The sequence below is a fragment of the Beta vulgaris genome, chromosome 8 (assembly GCF_026745355.1).
Source record: "Beta vulgaris subsp. vulgaris cultivar EL10 chromosome 8, EL10.2, whole genome shotgun sequence".
NCBI classification, from domain to species: Eukaryota; Viridiplantae; Streptophyta; class Magnoliopsida; order Caryophyllales; family Amaranthaceae; genus Beta; species Beta vulgaris.
Genome location: NC_079209.1, coordinates 15,582,804 through 15,601,957, shown reverse-complemented (window position 1 = coordinate 15,601,957; position 19,154 = coordinate 15,582,804). Strand labels below are relative to the sequence as shown.

General features: G+C 35.6%; 1 non-coding gene across 1 annotated transcript; it reads left to right on the top strand.

Moving 5' to 3' along the window:
- The first annotated feature begins 18,657 nt into the window (after positions 1 to 18,657).
- On the top strand, positions 18,658 to 18,763 carry LOC125494138 (small nucleolar RNA R71). The gene has a single exon (XR_007270534.2). It is a non-coding gene; the product is annotated as a small nucleolar RNA R71 (small nucleolar RNA).
- Positions 18,764 to 19,154: the final 391 nt, after the last annotated feature.

Here is a 19,154-nt window from a genome sequence, read left to right as displayed (position 1 = left end):
CTCAAATAAACGTTAATAATTAATCATTTATTAAAATAATGAAACGTAAAAATAATTAGAAATAATCATGAAAATAAAAACATAACCTCGGCCTTCAAAAGAATGCAAAGAGTCTCATTTAACCTGGTTACTATTCTCAAAATAAGTAAATGAATCACTAGTACAGAATCAATTATTTGCATCAGACCTGGGACCGCCATTTGCGTCGGACTTCGGTCCGACGCCATAGGTCTCGACGCAGATAGTGGAGACAAGATCTGCATCGGATAAGGGAATGATGCAGATTCAAACAATTTGCGTCGAACTATAAGTTATGTGCGACGCACATGACACCTTGAGCCCACCAGCATCAAGCACTATATGCGTTAGACAATAACCCGTGTGCGACGCATACGCTGTACATCCCATGATATGTTGCGTCGGACTATTTACAACATCCGACTCAAATCACCATTATTTTATTAAAAAAATATGAAGTTACAAATTTATATAGCATTTATTAGTTTATCAATGTAAATAACACTTATGTTTGATTCCGCACATAATTTATTACTGTTACTATCAAAAATGTATTACAAACTAATCGAATGAGAGAGAAAATATATGTAATATAAATACAAATAAATTACATTTTGTAGTAAAAAAAGATGTAAAACCAAAACTGAATCTAGAATCATAAGAAATAAACTCGGCAGACGATGTATGTCGATGTTTCCGATGAGCTTGAAGAGGAACAAGGCTACGAGAACATGGCTTCGAGAACAAGGCTTCGAGATCTGAAAACAAAATAAAGGAATTTCAGAAGAGAAAATTTAAAAGAAAATCCTAAATCTGAAAAATAAACCCTAGACTAGGATAAATACAATCAAAAAAAGCAAAAAAATCATATTTAAGAAAAACGAAATGATATTATTTTTCAGTTTTCCAAAAATGAAAAAACTAACTTTCAAATAAGAAAATTAAAACAGAAAATGAAAATGGAATACCAAGCAAATCAGATATAGAAAATGAAAAAAAAAATCGACAAAGAGGAGAATGATATCGGTCCGGCGAAATCATCATCAAATCTTCACCACCAAAATCAAGTCCAAATAACGCTAAGCTAGAAGATCAGTGGCAACATCAAAGAAGTGAACTCACTCTTTCGTTTTCGATCAATCTCCGACGAATGTTTCACTGCAAATTTTCAAAAATTTACTCAAAATCAATAACAATTATCACAAACAGAAATTAATCAACATTCAATTGATGAAGTGAAAGAGTACCGAGAGAAGGAGATAGTGCTTGATCGTGCTGATGTTGTGCTTCAAAACTCGACGGGGGTCTTCAAAAGCGGCTAGAAGAGAGAGAGTGAGAGAGGTCTTCGTTGTTCTTCAGATCGTGCCGGTGTTGTTGTTCAGTTTTTGCCAAAATCTCTATTTGAGATTGAGAGAGAAGGAGAGGGGGGGGGGAGAGAGAGAGAGAGAGTATGGTGAGAGAGATTGAGAAAGATCTAGGTTAGAGATGGAGATAGAGAAGATGAAGAGAGAAATGGCTGAGACTAAGAGGCAAAGACTGTAAATGGGCTTTTTATATGGTGTACTATTTCTGTTTGTTCGGGCTCGAAAAAGTAAATATGCCAAGTGATTTGCGTCGGATAGGCCTAGGGGTCCGACGCAAATCAGCCTTTTGCAACGCCCCTAAGAGAGGTGCGACGCAGATAATGTGAAAGTCTTTTCAAAGATGAGACGATTTGTGTCGGATACGCAAGGGGGTCCGACGCAAATTGGGCTTTTACAACGTACCTAAGGCACGTGCGACGTATATAGTTCGTATCTGGTGATTATGTACCCATGTTGTGCGTTGCACTCCTCTTTGCATGCGACGCAAATTACGTTATTGCGTCGTATTGCCTTTCATGCAACGCAAATGAGGCGACGCAAATCGTCCTTTTTCTACTAGTGAACAAAATTACTCGTTGAGCAAAACCAGGATAAAAATTATTTAATAATTAAAATCAAACCCTAAATTCTTACAAAAATTAACATAATACCTTCATAGCCTTATTGTAACAATAATAATTTGATTTTTCATTTTTGGACTTGAAAAGTAATTTTTAACAGTAATTTCCACATTACTCAATAAAGCAAATAAAATACTAAAATTTAAAAATAAACGCACAAAAATTACCAAATATTCAGATGACATATAAAAACTCATGGTTAAACTGATTATGAAAAGAGATATATTTTGGCCTTAATTTATAATACTAACAAATTATTTATACATAACCACAGAAATAGAAAGTTATAGAATTTAATTAAGCAAATACAAAAACAGAAAGCAAAAATTAGTATAAGATATGACAAACATACTAGAAACATAACATGCATCGATAAAAATAAATTATCAAACTCTTACACTAATTATTTTAGAATTAATCCATAAACACACAAATAACTTATTTAATTATTAAAATATGAAAAGTGAAGCAAAATCACATGGTACATACAATAAAAATTCTCATAATTTTTCTTTAATAATTTTGTGTAACAAATATAATTAAAACAACTTTCCTAACGAATTAATCTACTATCGAAATATACTATAATCTCTAACGCTTTAAGATAACTACTAGTTACCTGGAATGTCGGATAAGAGATGATTCTACTGAGATATTCCCATGCTATGTGTGCAATACACATCCTCTTCAAACCCCATGAACCACGAACGATAAATAGGTAAATAGAAAATATTCAGAACAATATAATGAGAATGAAAAAGAAGTAGAAAATTTAAGAGAGAAAATGATGATGGCAGAATGAAGTGAACTAAAAATGGAATCAATATTATTCTAAGTTTAATCAGAATATCAAAAGGATAATTAAAGGGGTTTAAATGATGATTTGTGATGGAGGCTATGGGCCGTTAAAGAAATGTGAAAAGACAACAAAACAAAGAAAGATAAACTCTCCCACTGCACTCCAAATTTTCGGCTTCCATAAGCCCAAGCCCAGAACAAAAATTTGGTCCCTTGTTTCATCAACAACCCAAGTGACAAAAGTTTTGTTACGCGATAAAATCAATAAATTACTAAATTGTGCCTAAACTTTAAAATAATTAATAAAAAAAAAATATTAACAAATTATATTATATATATAAATATATTTCACATAATAAGCACATCAAATAAGAAAAATATTTCTGCTCCTAATAATTTATATAAATCGAAATCATGAATTTGAAGAAAATAGTATTTTTACGGAAAACTTTTGCGAAAAACTAGGAGCAAAATTATGGGGTATTACAATGTGGTATGCTAGTTCGTTCGATCGCCTCCTCTAATTCGTATGGACCCACATGTTACTATCATGGATGTGGAGGCACTGATCTAGGCTATAGACGATAGGGAGTTGATCCGTCAGCAATGTTTAGGCTTTGTTCATCTGAGGGTATAATATGCGGAATGTTTGATTCCCCCCATTGTTCCCAGAGTGCTATTCAATGATATATGAGTATTGAAATCTTCTCCTTTTCTTATTTTGATGATTGTTCTACTGGGATTCCGTCCACTAGTGGAAAAAACATCAAAAGACACAACTAAATTGATTCGGCTAGATTCGTTGACTAGGTCAGTTTTTACGAATTAGGTTTGCCCGTTTAATGTGCATCCCCTATTATTCCTCAACTGATCTAGTGGGCTATTGGTCCGGATTGGTTGGGCTGGCCCATTTAATATCCCTCGCCTCTCTTTTCTCATCTTTATTATATAAGGGAAGGGGGGAGCAATGGTGTCCTCTTTTGAAATGCCTATTTTACCCTCCTTCCCTTTCCAAATTACAAAAGGAATGTAAAAATCAAAATCGACACTCAAAGAAAACTACCGAAAATTAATTTACAACTTTCACTCACAAATCACTTAAAAGAAGAAACTTTACAAATCACTCATACAATTGAGAAAATCGCGTTATAAAAATCACGCAAATCACTCACATAATCAGGAAACTTTATTAAACCTTAAAATTAACATACAAACTAAAACTAATAACCTAGAACGTGAATACATACATAAACATTTACAAAAATTTACTTACAAATCACTATTCTCAAGAGCCATTTACAATTAATGGTGGGCAATGATAAAAAATAGAGGTGTATTTGTAGTGAAAACAGAATTTAGAAGTTAGCTAGACAAAGAAAAAAACTATTACTTTTTTATAGTGAATCCTATATATGATAAAACTTTTACATATATTTGGACGTATCTTTTTCTATTATATAATAGCGATTAATTATCAAGGTAAAAAGGTTTATGTAAAATATCATTCAATAATTAAAGTACAACATGTCTCTATTATATAAGGGAAGGGGAGAGCAATGGTGTCCTCTTTTGAAATGCCTATTTTACCATCCTTCCCTTTCTAAATTACAAAAGGAATGTCAAAATCAAAATCGACACTCAAAGAAAACTACCAAAAATAATTTACAACACTCACTCACAAATAACTTAAAAGAAGAAACTTTACAAATCACTCATACAATTGAGAAAATCGCGTTATAAAAATCACGCAAATCACTCACATAATCAGGAAACTTTATTAAACCTTAAAATTAACATACAAACTAAAACTAATAACCTAGAACGTGAATACATACAAAAACATTTACAAAAATTTACTTACAAATCACTATTCTCAAGAACCATTTACAATTGATGGTGGGCCATGATAAAAAATAGAGGTGTATTTGTAGTGAAAACAGAATTTAGAAGTTAGCTAGACAAAGAAAAAAACTATTACTTTTTTATAGTGTATCCTATATATGATAAAACTTTTACATATATTTGGACGTATCTTTTTCTATTATATAATAGCGATTAATTATCAAGGTAAAAAGGTTTATGTAAAATATCATTCAATAATTAAACTACAACATATCTCTATTATATAAGGGAAGGGGGGAGATATGGTGTCCCCGAATGAAGAGACTATGTTACCCCCTTCCCATTCTAAATTACAGATTTACCTACAAATCAAATGGGGCTTCAAACAAAAATACCAAAAATATAATTATAACAATCACTCACAAACTACAACCTACGAAAAAATTAACTTGAAATCAAAGAGTCCACTTTCTTTACAATTTATGAAGTACTGTACTTAATTCAAAAATCAACTAAAAAATTATAATATTAGAAATCATAAATAAATTCAATAAAATTTCTATTTTATTAATAGAATTTAACTTTGAAAAGTAAAAAATAAAAACAAAAAGAATGGCGAGAGAATTAAGTGACAGAAATTAAACCAATCAAATTTTGCAACTAAAAACAATTATATTGTGTATGTCTAATGTTCAAATTTTGACTTTTATGCCGAAAAAAATAGAGTTTATGTTTCGAAAAAAAAAAGTCAAGCACGCATCGCGTGCAAAAAATTCTAGTTTTATCTGTTGAACCCTAGCCCCCCTCTTATCTCCTCTCTCCGTTTCGTCGTTCATCTCATCTTCTCATCATTTTCTCTTCTCTCATCTCCTCTCATATCTCTCTTCTCTCCCCTTCAACGAACACCTGTCAGCAAAATCACTTTATCCTCCGCCGCTTCATTTTGCTGCTCAAACAACACCACCAGCTAAATCAATCTCTCATCTCTCCTATCCTCAAATGCCAGTCAACGAATGAAGATTTTTTCTCATCGTCGTTGTCTCTCATGCCACCACATTTACTCTCCTCATCGCCAATTCTTCGTCGTCCACCATCATATATATATGTTTCAGTTTTGTAGAATAGTATATTCTAATTTTCAAACAACAATAATAATAAAACTAAGAGCAACTTTTAGTTTTTAATTTAGATCAAGTGAGCCTATATATGCAATGTAAAGTAAGTTGTCGTAATTACAACAATCATCGAAACGAATTCCAACAAATGCGAACGACTTTCGGATTGTTAAAGGGATGTGCGTCCTATTTATAGGAGAAATAGAAAAAATAGTGTGGAACGTTGCCTATTTATAGGGAACATAGAAAAATTAGATAATTACGATACAACGTTGTGCGGCACGTAAACCTGATGTGTTGAACGTAGCAGCTTTGCGCAGCACATAACAACGATGTGTCGCGTGTGGTTGTGTGGTGACAGATCCTGTTGTGCACGTTTCTGGATTTTGATTTTTGTCTCGCAAATACGTGCTCCCAACAAGCTGATCTAGCCGGGTATTAATTTATATCCAATTTGTAGATATTGTTTTTTATCTCGAGTCAGTATCGATTAAAATTCGAATATCAATTACGTAAGACGATAAAATCTAATTGTCGAAATATCTTTTATTCCAGAAAATATTTACTAAAAATGTTTACAATATAATTAATTATCGAGAACAACTAATCAGGTTTTCAAAGAAATAATTAATTATCAAGAATAATTTACTAGACTTTTGAAATTGGGCTTAAAATAAATAAATAGACTAGGTGTTTTTAATACGATTTTGGCTCAGCTCTTCCGATCGCTCTCCTTCCCATCGAACTAATTAGGACGATGGTATGTATCATCATTGGGTACTAAAATTGGGAGACATGATTATATAATTTAAACTTCCATACTTTGTTCTTATATGATTTTAAAGGTCATATGATATGGGATGAATGATATACTCAAAATTAGTTACATTTTTTTGGACATTTTGTTAAAAAATTGCTTTGTTTATTAAAATGTATCGAATTTATGAAAAATAATTTCTATAATGCCTTCTATCAAAACATCCACCATTTGGTTGGGTTTCAACTAAAAGGTCAATATGTGGATCATTGTGAAGGTTTTGTCCTAATAATCATCTAAATATATATAGGACAATCTACAGTGATAATTATATTCGGTTATTTTATAGCTGAAGGTAATGTTTTTTCATAAGCAGTTACGTAGGCTAATAAGATTCAACTACTACTAATATTGTTCGGGTCCTATGAGGTTAGGTTTAGGTTTAAAGTACACCAATTGCTCTAGAAGAGAAAAGGTTGGTCGACTGAAGGGAGGTTATAAAAACGAGAGTATTATAGAAACAAATTTGTTAGCTGTTGATAACTAGCAACATAGATTATTTTTCTGTTGCCATTTATAAGGTTAAAGTTTTTTACTCTAATATTCCAACAAACGAAAGCAACATATTTTTGTATGTTGCTATTGGAAACTAGGTGTTTTACTGTTTGTTTATAGATGATGTGATATTCTCAATTTGTTGTCATTTATCAACAAACTACGACAACAAATATTTGATTTGTTTATATTAGAAACAAGTAACTTTACCATTTCCTGTTAGATGACATCATATTTGCAATTTGTTGTCATTTAGGAACAAACTATGAAAACAAATATATAATTTATTAACATACGAAACAACTAATTTTACTATTTGTTGCTAGATGGCATCACATTTCGATTTTTTGTCATTTAGCAACAAAATATGACAGTCATTATTTCTTTTGTTGACATTAGAAACAATAAATTTTACTATTTGTTGATAGATGACATCATGATTTCAATTTGTTGCTATTTGGAAACCAATAATGGAAATTAAAAAGGTATATGATTTGTTGCCTTTTAAGACTAAATATTTTATTGTTTGTTGTTGAAATAGCATTAGATTTATTTTTGAAATGTGTCTCATATTAGAGAAAAATGAGTGAAAGTACCACTTCATAAGTTAAAGAAGTTTGTCATACTATTATCAACTGCTATTAGTATGGAATATCTTTCGGACTTGTAAGTGGATCAAGTCTCCTCATCTTTATTGCTTTACCACACACATTTCTCATATTATCAAATAAGTTTACAAAAACATAAGGTTAACATATGTTATACTCACTCGATTTCTTATTAATCTCACACTTCCCTTTTTAGTTTGTTTCTCTTTAATCTACACATTGTTTTTTTTCTATTCGTGATAACATGTCACATCTGCTTTATACTCCTTTTTCACTAATGTCATCCACTTTATAATATACTTTCTCTGTTTCTTAATAAGTGCAACATAGAGAAAGTGGGGGAATACCAATGAATGTAGAGAGAGAAAGTTTAATTCAAGTGATGAAACAAAAAAATTGTGGTCCCTTCTTGCTTTTTGGTGGCATATTTGTAATAATATTGAACTTTTTTTTACCATTTTGAGCTTGGTTGCACTTATTGTGAGTATTCCGAATAAGGAAAATGTTGCACTTATTAAGAAATGGAGGTAGTATTAATTAACCCACTTTTTAGTTTCTCTTTATTACTTGTCAATTTCTCTCTCCACCTTTTTAATATCTCTCTTACACATTTGGACTTCCTTCTTGTTTCTCACCTAAAGTAATGTGAGTAAAATAGAAAGGAATAGAGGGAGTATAGAATAGTGTATTAGTAAAAGTTTATGTATGTAATAGATTAAATGCGTATTTGTAGTTTTAGCAACCAATGTTAATAAATTGCAGTTGATTTTTAGCAACAAAATATTAATAATTTATTGTCATTTGTAGCAACTATCATATATGACTTGCTGCTAGAGTTGGCAACAAATGCGCCAAGCACACCAAGTAACAAGAAAACAATATTTGAATAGATATAATATCACAACGTAATTATTTTGAATTTAGTAGCTATAATCATATAATGAAAAAGCTTTTAGCAATAACTTTTTGTTCTCAATTTGTTGCCAACTCAAGTTAGGAACAAATTTCTTATGACTTGTAACCATTTATAATTATTGCTAGATTGATTTGTTATTATATGGATTCCCATAACTTGTTTTACCAACACAAGGTAAGAGAGAAAATTCTTCGTCCTTTTCTATGAGCATACGTTGGTGAACCTTTAATTTGGTGCTTGTGGACCAACATTAGAGGAACCACATTTGATATTCTATGTTCTCCACATAAGCAAGGAGAAATTTACAAGAGGAATCACGCATTAAAGGTATAATTCTCATTCTTATTACTATTTGTATTAGTATATCTGTAGTCATATAATCGTGTCACCCAATTTAATGATCCACTGAAAAAATATATTGCGGTCTTGATTGGTCCAATCCAAGGGGAGAATCAAACGAAGAGCCAATCCAAAAATATTTTAAAGCTTTAAAGTTTATTTTAATGATCCGAAATCCTATTTTAGAGCCCAATTAATTGTTCCTGATAATTAATTGCATTTTAAGCTCATAGGTAATATTTTGAGGCCAATCCTTTGACAAAACCTTATTAATTATTCAATTGTAATTAATAATCTTATTTTAATAGAAAAATATTTTTAAAGATATTTTTACAATTAAAATGGGATTTTATCCCATAAAATCAAAGTTTCGAATTTAAAGGATAAAAATAATCGTTCAAACTGTGTTTTATAAAAAGGTTGTCAAAGCGTGGTAGGCAAAACGCGGAGAGTCTAGCACACAATGTGCACCCAGTGCACAGGTTGACCCGGCATCAGGCACACCAATCTGCGCCTGACACGTGGCTCTCGTCACACAGAAACCTGCTCCTATGGTACTCCTCTGCATGACGCATAATCTACTTTTCTATCTTTTTAGTATATTCCTATAAACTCGCTGGTTTTCGAATCAAAAAACAGTTCAACACTTCGACTTTACACTTCGAATACTTACGAAACCTCTCTCATAATTTCATATGTACAATCACACAAACATATTGACAAACAAATACATACATACAAAATTACAAATACGTACAATTGTTCATCCTCAAGGTTGTCAATTTCTCAAACCAAAGTCACAATATACTCTTGAGGGTCCTTGGATAAATCCATTAATTTTATATTGAAGTTACTAACTTTTTCTTTCATAACGTAGATCTTTAATATAAAAATCGATTTTTGTGCACTCTGATTTTCTTTCTTTTCTTTTATCTATTCATACATATGCATGTTTCACGTTTGTCCTGTTCATGCTTTCATCACCACACATGTTTTTTTTGCTAATCAAGAACCTAAAGGACTGTTCTAATATTAATCAGGTAATTTGAAGAACCTATGAGCTTCCCAATAATTTGATTGCTTAATAAAATATCACTAAAAAAAGTAGTCTTTTACGTGTTTCATGAACCAATCTAGACTAATCTTTTTTTAGGGTCCTTGAAATTATTTTGGTTATTATTTTGCATAAAATTTGACATGAATCTGTATTTAGTAAAAGCTAGCAATGGGTAAAATTGATTCCTAATCTTATTCGCACCTTCACCCCTGAACTCAATCTATGGTTCACTGACCATCTATAGAGTCAAGACGGAAAATTTTACGTTGGATAGCTCCCTAATTTGTCCCTATGATTTTCTAATAATCAATTAGTTTTATGAGTCTTTCTTTAAAAACTTATTGACGACATATTCAATTCAAAACTATTTTCAATAAAACCTTTACAATGAGGTAGTCAAATACACGCTCATCTCGGGTAGGTGAATCAAAAACACGCCTACATTTTGACGACTTCACTAGAGAGGATTTAAAAAAATTAATGTTTCTAAATGAGTGGGTGAAACTCAAAAATTATGATTCATACTCTTTTTATGCATTTGAATGACATACAGTTTTGCATATGCATGGCTATTGTTTAAGCCACCATAAGGACAATCTTCCTTGCTCGTTAGTGCATGTACTACGCGTGATGCAACCCCCGGGGGGATTTTGCACTTTGTCCCTCCGAAAAATTCCTCAGCAATAGTATTGGATCTTATTCATAAGCAAACATATTCAACCATGATATTGTTCTCTTGTTCATGACATGAGAACTGGAGTGCGTCTTACATGTGGCCACCTTTTTAAGCAAGGGTACGAAACATGAGATCAATCTCTTAGTCATGGACCCTTTACAAACTTAATCGAAACCTGACCATAGTTTCAAACATAGAAATAGACTTAAGGTTGAAACTTTTGAATCCATGTTACATGACATTTGCTTATGATTGCGATTTTGTCCTGTTACTTGTACCAGAACCTATTGTTGCGGTTTTGGGCAACAACCACAGCAATAGGTCAAGTTAATTACCTTGGCCTATTGCTGCGGTCAAAAATCATAGCAGTATGTTAATTACCTATTTTTGCACCCTTAATTGTTGCGCGGCCAAAACCGCCGCAATAGGCCACTTAATGATCGCAGTTCTAAGCATTTATTCTACTAGTGATTATTATTTTCAGTCATTAGTTTTTCTAAGCACTCAAGAATTCTAGTTTATTCTAATTGACAAATTCATTTAAGATTCAATAGAGTAATTGTTTTCAAGGTTCATTCTTCAATTGGTATTATTTCTCATCCCTTACAATTCCATTTTCAATTTGTCTTTGTTATTCCCATCATGTTGCTATCTTATTTACTTGTGATTATGTTTTCTCCAATTATGTGTGAGTAGTTTATTTTCAAGGGATTGGAGATTTATGTATGCATATGAGGAATTGATTGAATGATTGTTTAATTCATTGAGTTATTTGATCCTTGCTATTGATTTATTTATGTTAATCTACAAGTTTGGCCAACTGTGTTGATTATTATTGCAATACAAAGTTATAGACCGAGAGGTAGGACTTTGTACAGGCTCTCAATAGTAGGCTTAGCGATCTTTCACTATGCGAGAGCGACTTAGTGAGTTTCGAGGGAGGTAATATAATGTTCGAGAGAAATTACATGAGCCCTAATTAGATTATTTCATTGAGTTCTTCAATCATTCTTGATATCCTGAATTGCATATATGGTTAATCACTTCCTAGTGTTTCCCTTTTTTGATATTTGTGATTTGATTATTTGCTTAGTTCAGTAAACCGGCCCTTTTAATCTGATTTGGTTAATATAATATTAGATTTCAGATACAAGAGTATAACTATCTCCTTGTGGATTCGATCCTGATTTCCCTGAAACTAGTTAGTGGACCTTAGTTTATTTTGATTAGGTGATACGACTTTAGCCTGTCACCTAGTCAAGTTTTCGGACTATATAAGTTAAGTCTTAGGACTATAAAAGTTCATTTCTTACTTAGGTCCAGTTTGCATCTCTATGTAAACCCTATCAAGTCATCAGACTATAAAAGTTAAGGCTTATGACTATAATAGCCATTCCCTAGGTCTAGTTTGCATCTATATGTAAACCCTAGCAGAGTCTTCGGATTATAAAAGTTAAGGCTTACAACTATAAAAGTTTATTTTCTAGGTCTATGATATGTCTATTTTATATAGAATTTTACCCCCATTTCCCATGGATTATTGGTATTAATTGCGCTCTTCGGAGCCCTTTTTAGTACTAATGTGTGTCTTGTAGTGTGGTTGTGTTTTCAGATTAACTTTAGTAGGAAATAGCATATTTTGGTGCATTTCCTAATCCTTGACATCGCTACATGAGACAAGAAGTCGGGACGTGCAAAAATCTCACATTGAGCCCAAAAACCTGATGACCGCCCGACCGGGCGATATCTGCCCCGGTTGTCGGGCGAGTCTTACTTAGTCAAAAATCAAACGCTGAAGTTGCAAGGAAATTTGCTCCCGCGCCCGACCGGGCGAAATCCGCCCGGGTGGTCGGGCGAATGTTACTTAGCCAATTTTAGAAGATTAAAGTTGCCAGGCGAATTCTACATGCGGGCCCGACCGGGCGACATCCGCCCGGGCGGTCGGGCGAGACGAAGGCTTATAATGCTGAAAAGCGCCCGGCCAGGCGCGACGAAGGAAAATGATACCTGACAACCGCCCGACCGGGCGAAATCCGCCCGACCGGTCGGGCGGGACGATCTTTTGGCTGTTTTGAGCGCGTGTTGCGCCGGATTTGCAAGACATATAAATACTATTTTATTAGAGTTAAAAACTACGCCTTTTTACTAGAGAATACATTTTTTTTACTTTTTAGAGAGCTTTTGAGTTTACTCCATTGTTAAACATTGATTACTACGCTTTGATTCCTTCAAGTAAAGACTAAGTTTTCTTAATCTCTTCTTTCTTTTCATTATTATTATGTCTTTAATTTGTTATTATTTGTTTTGCTATTTCAATTATGTGTGAGTAGTCCATTAATCTAGGGTTAAGTAAAACCCTAGCAATGATTTAATATTGAATTCCTCCATTAATCCCAATTTATATGATCAATTGTTCTTGTTTGATTGGATTGTTCTTATGCTCATTATCATACTAGGGATAGGTGATTTTGATTTGACTCCGTATATCTTTATTCAATGGGAATTGAATCTAGATGGTTTTGTTGATCCAATCAATGGTAGAATATCTTCTATGGGAATAGTTAGATGGGATTGCTAGGAATTTAATTGTGATGCTATGCTTAATGCCTCTTTCTTGCATGATTCTATGGGAATAGGTTTGATTGCTTGTTTAGAGTAGCCATTGGTACTCGGGAGAGATCTTTGGTAATTATAGGGTGCATTACTCCTCTTGGATTCTTGATTATGTTATTTGGGATGGAATTATTCATGTATTGGTCATGCTAGTGGTGATGCTTAATTCTAGATGTTTTATTAATTGATTATATCTTGTGTGTTCTTAGTAATTATCGTAGTTTAGTGTTAGTCTTAGTCAACACCTTTTCATCATTGTTTGTCACTCGTTTAGTTAAATTGAGTCAAGATAGCTAGTGTTTGATACGTTTGTCCCTGTGGATTCGACCCTGACTTGCTCTGCTACATAGTTGGGTAGTTGGTTAGGTAATTACTTTTGATGGGTGCGCGACACGCCTACCGCCCGCCCGGGCAGATTTCGCCCGACCACCCGGGCGGTGCCCAGTGCACATATTTTTTTCCTTTTAGTCCGTTTTTTTCTCATGTTCCTGCAGTAGAGTTCCACACTTATGCAAATTTTTCACTCCAAAAAAAATAAATTAAGAGAAAAATAAAATAAAATCAAATCAAAAGAAAAGAATTGAAAAAGTAGGAAATTGGGTTGCCTCCCAATAAGCGCTAGTTTTTAAGGTCATTAGCTCGACCTCCTCTAGTATCACTCAGGTGAAGGGATGGAGAGTATGATGTCAACTTGCTCAGCAATGGGATCTCCAGCTCGTAATGCTTCAATCGGTGGCCATTGACTTTGAAAGTGTCTCCTTGCCGGTTCCAAAGCTCCACTGAACCTAAGGAAAAACCTGTAGACCTTGAATGGACCGGACCACCGCGAACGAAGTTTACCAGGAAATAGCTTCAGACGAGAATTAAAAAGAAGAACCAATCCCCTTCCTTGAACTCGCGGCGCACAATTCCCTTGTCATGCCATCTCTTAGTCTTCTCCTTGTACAATCTAGAACTCTCATAAGCATCCAGACGAAGCTCATCAAGCTCAGCAAGTTGAAGGAGTCTCTTCTCGCCCACCGTGTGAGAGTCGAAATTGAGGCTCTTAATAGCCCAAAATGCACGATGCTCTAACTCAACAGGGAGATGACATGCTTTCCCATAAACAAGACGATATGTGTGGTACCTATGGGGTCTTGAATGCTGTCCTGTAAGCCCATAATGCATCATCAAGTTTAGCAGCCCAATCTTTTCGTGTTCGTGCAACCGTCTTCTCTAGGATAGTTTTGATCTCACGGTTGGAAACCTCCACTTGTCCACTAGTTTGGGGATGATATGAAAGTCCCACTCTATGATGCACCCCATACTTCTTAAGCATAGCTTCAAATTTATTCTCCAGAAAATGCTTACCTCCTCACTAATCAAAACCCGTGGAATGCCAAAGCGAGGAAAAATAGTTTTCTTGAAAAATCTACTAACCACCGAGCATCATTAGTTGGAGAAGCAAGAGCCTCACCCATTTGGAGACATAGTCCACAGCAACCAGAATATACTTGTTCCCATAAGAAGAAGGGAACGGACCCATGAAGTCTACACCCCACACATCAAATATCTCCACTTCAAGAATAGCGTTAAGAGGCATCTCATTCCGACGGGAAAGATTTCCCGTTCTTTGACAGCGATCACAAGAATGCACATAATGATGAACATCCTTGAACAAAGTAGGCCAATAAAAACCACATTGAAGAATTTTCGCGGCAGTTTTATTTAGTACTAGCATGGCCTCCACAAGGTAATCATGACAATGAGATATAATAGAGGATACCTCATTTCCAGGAATACACCTTCTAATCACCCCATCTGCGCAAGACTTGTAAAGGAAGGGCTCATCCCAAAATACCTCCGCACATCCTTAAAGAATTTCTTCTTTTGTTGAGATGAATATCCATGAGGAATAGTGTCACTAGCCAAATAGTTGGCTATATCAGCATACCATGGGATCTCTGCAGTGGCTAAAGCTAGAAGCTGCTCATCAGGAAAAGTATCATCAATTGGTAGAGCCTCATCACTCACGCATCCATAACAATTCGAGAAAGGTGATCGCAACAACTTCTCAACCCTTCTTGTCTCGAATCTCCAAGTCAAACTCTTGTAACAACAAAATCCACCGAATCAAACGGGGCTTAGCATCCTTCTTGCTCATCAAATATTTAAGAGCCGCATGATCAGTGTGAATTATCACCTTCGACCCACCAGATAGGACCGAAATTTCTCCATCGCATACACCATGCTAACAGTTCCTTCTCAGTTGTGGCATAGTTCATCTGGGCCGGAGTAAGAGTCTTGCTTGTATAGTAGATGGCATGCAGTTTACCATCCTCCCTCTGACCCAATACTGCTCCCACTGCGTAGTCACTAGCATCGCACATAATCTCGAAAGGGAGATTCCAGTCAGGCGATTGAATTATAGGAGCAGAAATAAGAGCCGCTTTTAACCTGTGAAAAGCCTCAGTACAAGCATCAGTAAACACAAAGGGACATCTTTGCCTAAAAGCTCAGTTAGAGGTCGAGCAATTTTGGAAAAATCTTTTATGAAGCGGCGGTAGAATCCCGCATGACCAAGAAAACTCCTTACTCCTTTGACAGAGTTAGGAGGTGGTAAACGCTCAATGACCTCTATTTTTGCTTTGTCGACTTCAATGCCCCGATGAGAAACAATATGACCAGAACGACTCCTTGTTGCACCATAAAATGACATTTTTCCCAGTTGAGAATCAAATTAACTTCTTGATATTGGAGCACCTTTTGTAAATTAGCAAGCAAACGTCAAAAGATGTTCCATAGACGGAGAAGTCATCCATAAATACTTCCATAGAGTTCTCAATAAGACTGGAAAAAATTGCCATCATGCAACGCTGAAAAGTGGCAGGAGCATTAACACAGTCCAAATGGCATCCTTCGATATGCAAAGGTGCCATAAGGACATGTGAAGTAGTCTTTTCCTGGTCACTTGGATGAATAGGAATTTGGAAAAAACCAGAGTATCCATCCAACCAACAGAAAAAGGAATGTTTTGCTAGTCTTTCTAGATCAATGAAGGGGAGGGGAAAATGATCCTTGCGGGTGGCCTTATTCAATCGTCTATAATCAATACACATGCGCCACCCTGTCACAGTTCTAGTGGGAACTTGCTCACCCTTATCATTCTTGACAACGGTCATACCTCCTTTCTTAGGGACTACTTGAACAGGGCTAACCCACTTACTATCTGAGATAGGGTAGATTATACCTGCATCAAGCAATTTAAGAACCTCTTTCTTGACTACTTCCATCATATTTGGATTAAGTCTTCGTTGAGATTCTATAGAGGAAGCATGTTCGTCCTCAAGAATGATTTTGTGCATGCAAAATGAGGGATTAATACCCTTGATATCATCAATGGTGTACCCAATGACATTCTTATATTTCCTTAAAATAACGAGCAATTTTTCAATTTGAATGTCATCAAGCTCAGCATTAACAATAAAGGGTATGTATCATTGGGACCCATGAACACATATTTCAAAGTAGAGGGGAGAGGTTTTAGTTCTACCTTAGGAGGCGTAGTACTCTCCTTAGTTCCTCAGAAATGCGCAATTCCTGGAGAGGCTCTTCAGCTTCTTCAGTGGCTCGTGTCTCCTCTAGAAGTCTCTTGTATTCCTTAGTCTCCCAATCTTCCTCATCAGCACTACCCTCAAGACCGTTTGTAGCGAATCATCCAGTTGCAGATTGAAAGCCTCTGCTTCTATCACCTCATCAGAGCATCCACTCTATAAACAGTTTCTCCCATAGAAGGAGAAGTCATGGAGTTTGTGAGTGTGTACTCCATCTTTTCATCACCTACTTCAAAAGTGATTTTACCCTTCTTCATGTCAATAATGGCTCCAGCAGTGGCCAAAAAGGGTCTTCCAAGAATTATGGGAACTTGTGCATCTTCCTTCATCTCCATGACGACAAAATCACAGGAATAAAGAATTTACCCACTCGAAGAGGAACATCTTCAAGTATACCAAGTGGAAACTTCACTGTCCTGTCAGCTAGTTGTAGGAGATGCGTGTGGGTTTTAGTTCGCCCATGTTGAGTTGCTTGCAGATAGATAACGGCATGAGACTAACACTAGCCCCAAGATCAACAAAGCATTCTTGATAGCAATGTCTCCAAGCTTGACAGGAATGGAATAGCTGCCCGGATCTCCTAGCTTTTCTGGAAGCTTATTCTGCAAAATAGCACTACACTCAGCAGTTAGTGAAACAGTGACATTTTCTTCAATTTTTCGTTTGTTAGAGAGCATGTCTTTCAAAAACTTAGCGTAAGAAGGCATCTCAGATATGGCATCCAAGAAGGGTATGTTGATGTGTAGCTTCTTCAGGATGTCAAGGAACTTCCCATATTTCTTTTCAAGTTTTGCCTGTGCCAATCTTTGAGGGAACGGAACAGGTGGCTTGTATGGTTTAATAGGAATGACAGTGGGTTCCTCTTCTCAGGCTTCTTAGCTTCATCTTCCAAACCGTCTTCTCTTGAACTTCCTCACTCAACTCTATAACCTCTTTTGCAGTGTGTGTGCTCAGTTACCCTCCTTGTAGGCTCTTGCAATTCTTTACCGCTCCTCAATGAAATGGCATTGATATGCCCCTTGGATTTGGTTCAGTTTGCCCAGGAAGTTGGCCTGAAGGTTTAGAGAGGTGGCTTATTTGTTGGGCTAGTTGGGTCATCTGACTCTCCATCAATTTATTATGAGCAGTGATTTGTTGGAGAGAGTTGTTGAAAAATCATTCTGCTTGGCTTGGTATTCAACTTGCTTAGCCTGAGAGGAAGCTAAATTTTCCATGATAGTCTCAAGGTTGGGTCGAGAGGATGATGATGAAGGGTTGAATGGTGGTCTTTGCTGGAAACCAGGTGGCGGAGAGTAGTTGGTGTGTGGAGGTTGAGGTTGGTTATTTTTGTAGGAGAAATTAGGGTGATGCTTCCAACCTGGGTTAAATGTGTTTGAGTATGGGTTATTTTGTGGCCTTGTATTTGTGTTAAGGAGGGCATTGACATGCTCAGTTCCGCTCCCAGATTATTATATTGACACTCAGTGAAGGAGTGACCTTGCACTTCACAAATCTCACAAATAGGCGCTGCTGGTCCGCTACTCAACTGATCAACTTTAGCTGCCAAAACTTGCACAGTGTTAGTTAAAGTAGCAATAGCATCAACCTCATACTTACCTCCCTTTTTAGGGGCTCCACGAGATATACTCCAGTCATTCAGGTAATTGTTGGCAGCCATATCATCCAACAATGTCTTCGGCGTTCTGGAGTTTTTGCCATGAAAGTACCGCCAGATGCGGCATCAATAGAACTTCGAACTTCATGCTTCAGACCATTGTAGAATGTCTGAATCAGCAACCACTCAGGAATGCCGTGGTGTGGACACTGCCTTTGCAAAGCCTTGTATCTCTGCCATGCTTCGTAGAGAACTCCAATTCATGTTGTTGAAAGCCAGATATCTCGTTTCTGAACTTGGAAGTTCTCATAGGAGGGAAGAATTTGTAAAGGAAGGCCTTCTTCAGTTCTGGCCATGTGGCAATCTTCCTCACTTCTTCTTCCTTAAACCATTCCTTCGCTTCATCCCTGAGAGAAAAAGGAAAAGCACAATACCGAATTAAATCGTCAGAAACATTAGTTAATTTCAAAGTATTGCATTTTTCTAAAAAATTAGCCAAATGATCAGTAGGGCTCTCTTTAGGTGTTCCCGCATAGGAATCCTGTGAGATAAACTGGATGAATTGTGGCTTGAGCTCAAAATGATTGGCAGCGGTTGTCGGTCTGTTTATGGTGGTGGTGGTCTCATCGGGCATAGCATATTCCCGTAGAGACTTTGGTGGTGCTTCGTCTCCCATTGTTGGTTCTTGT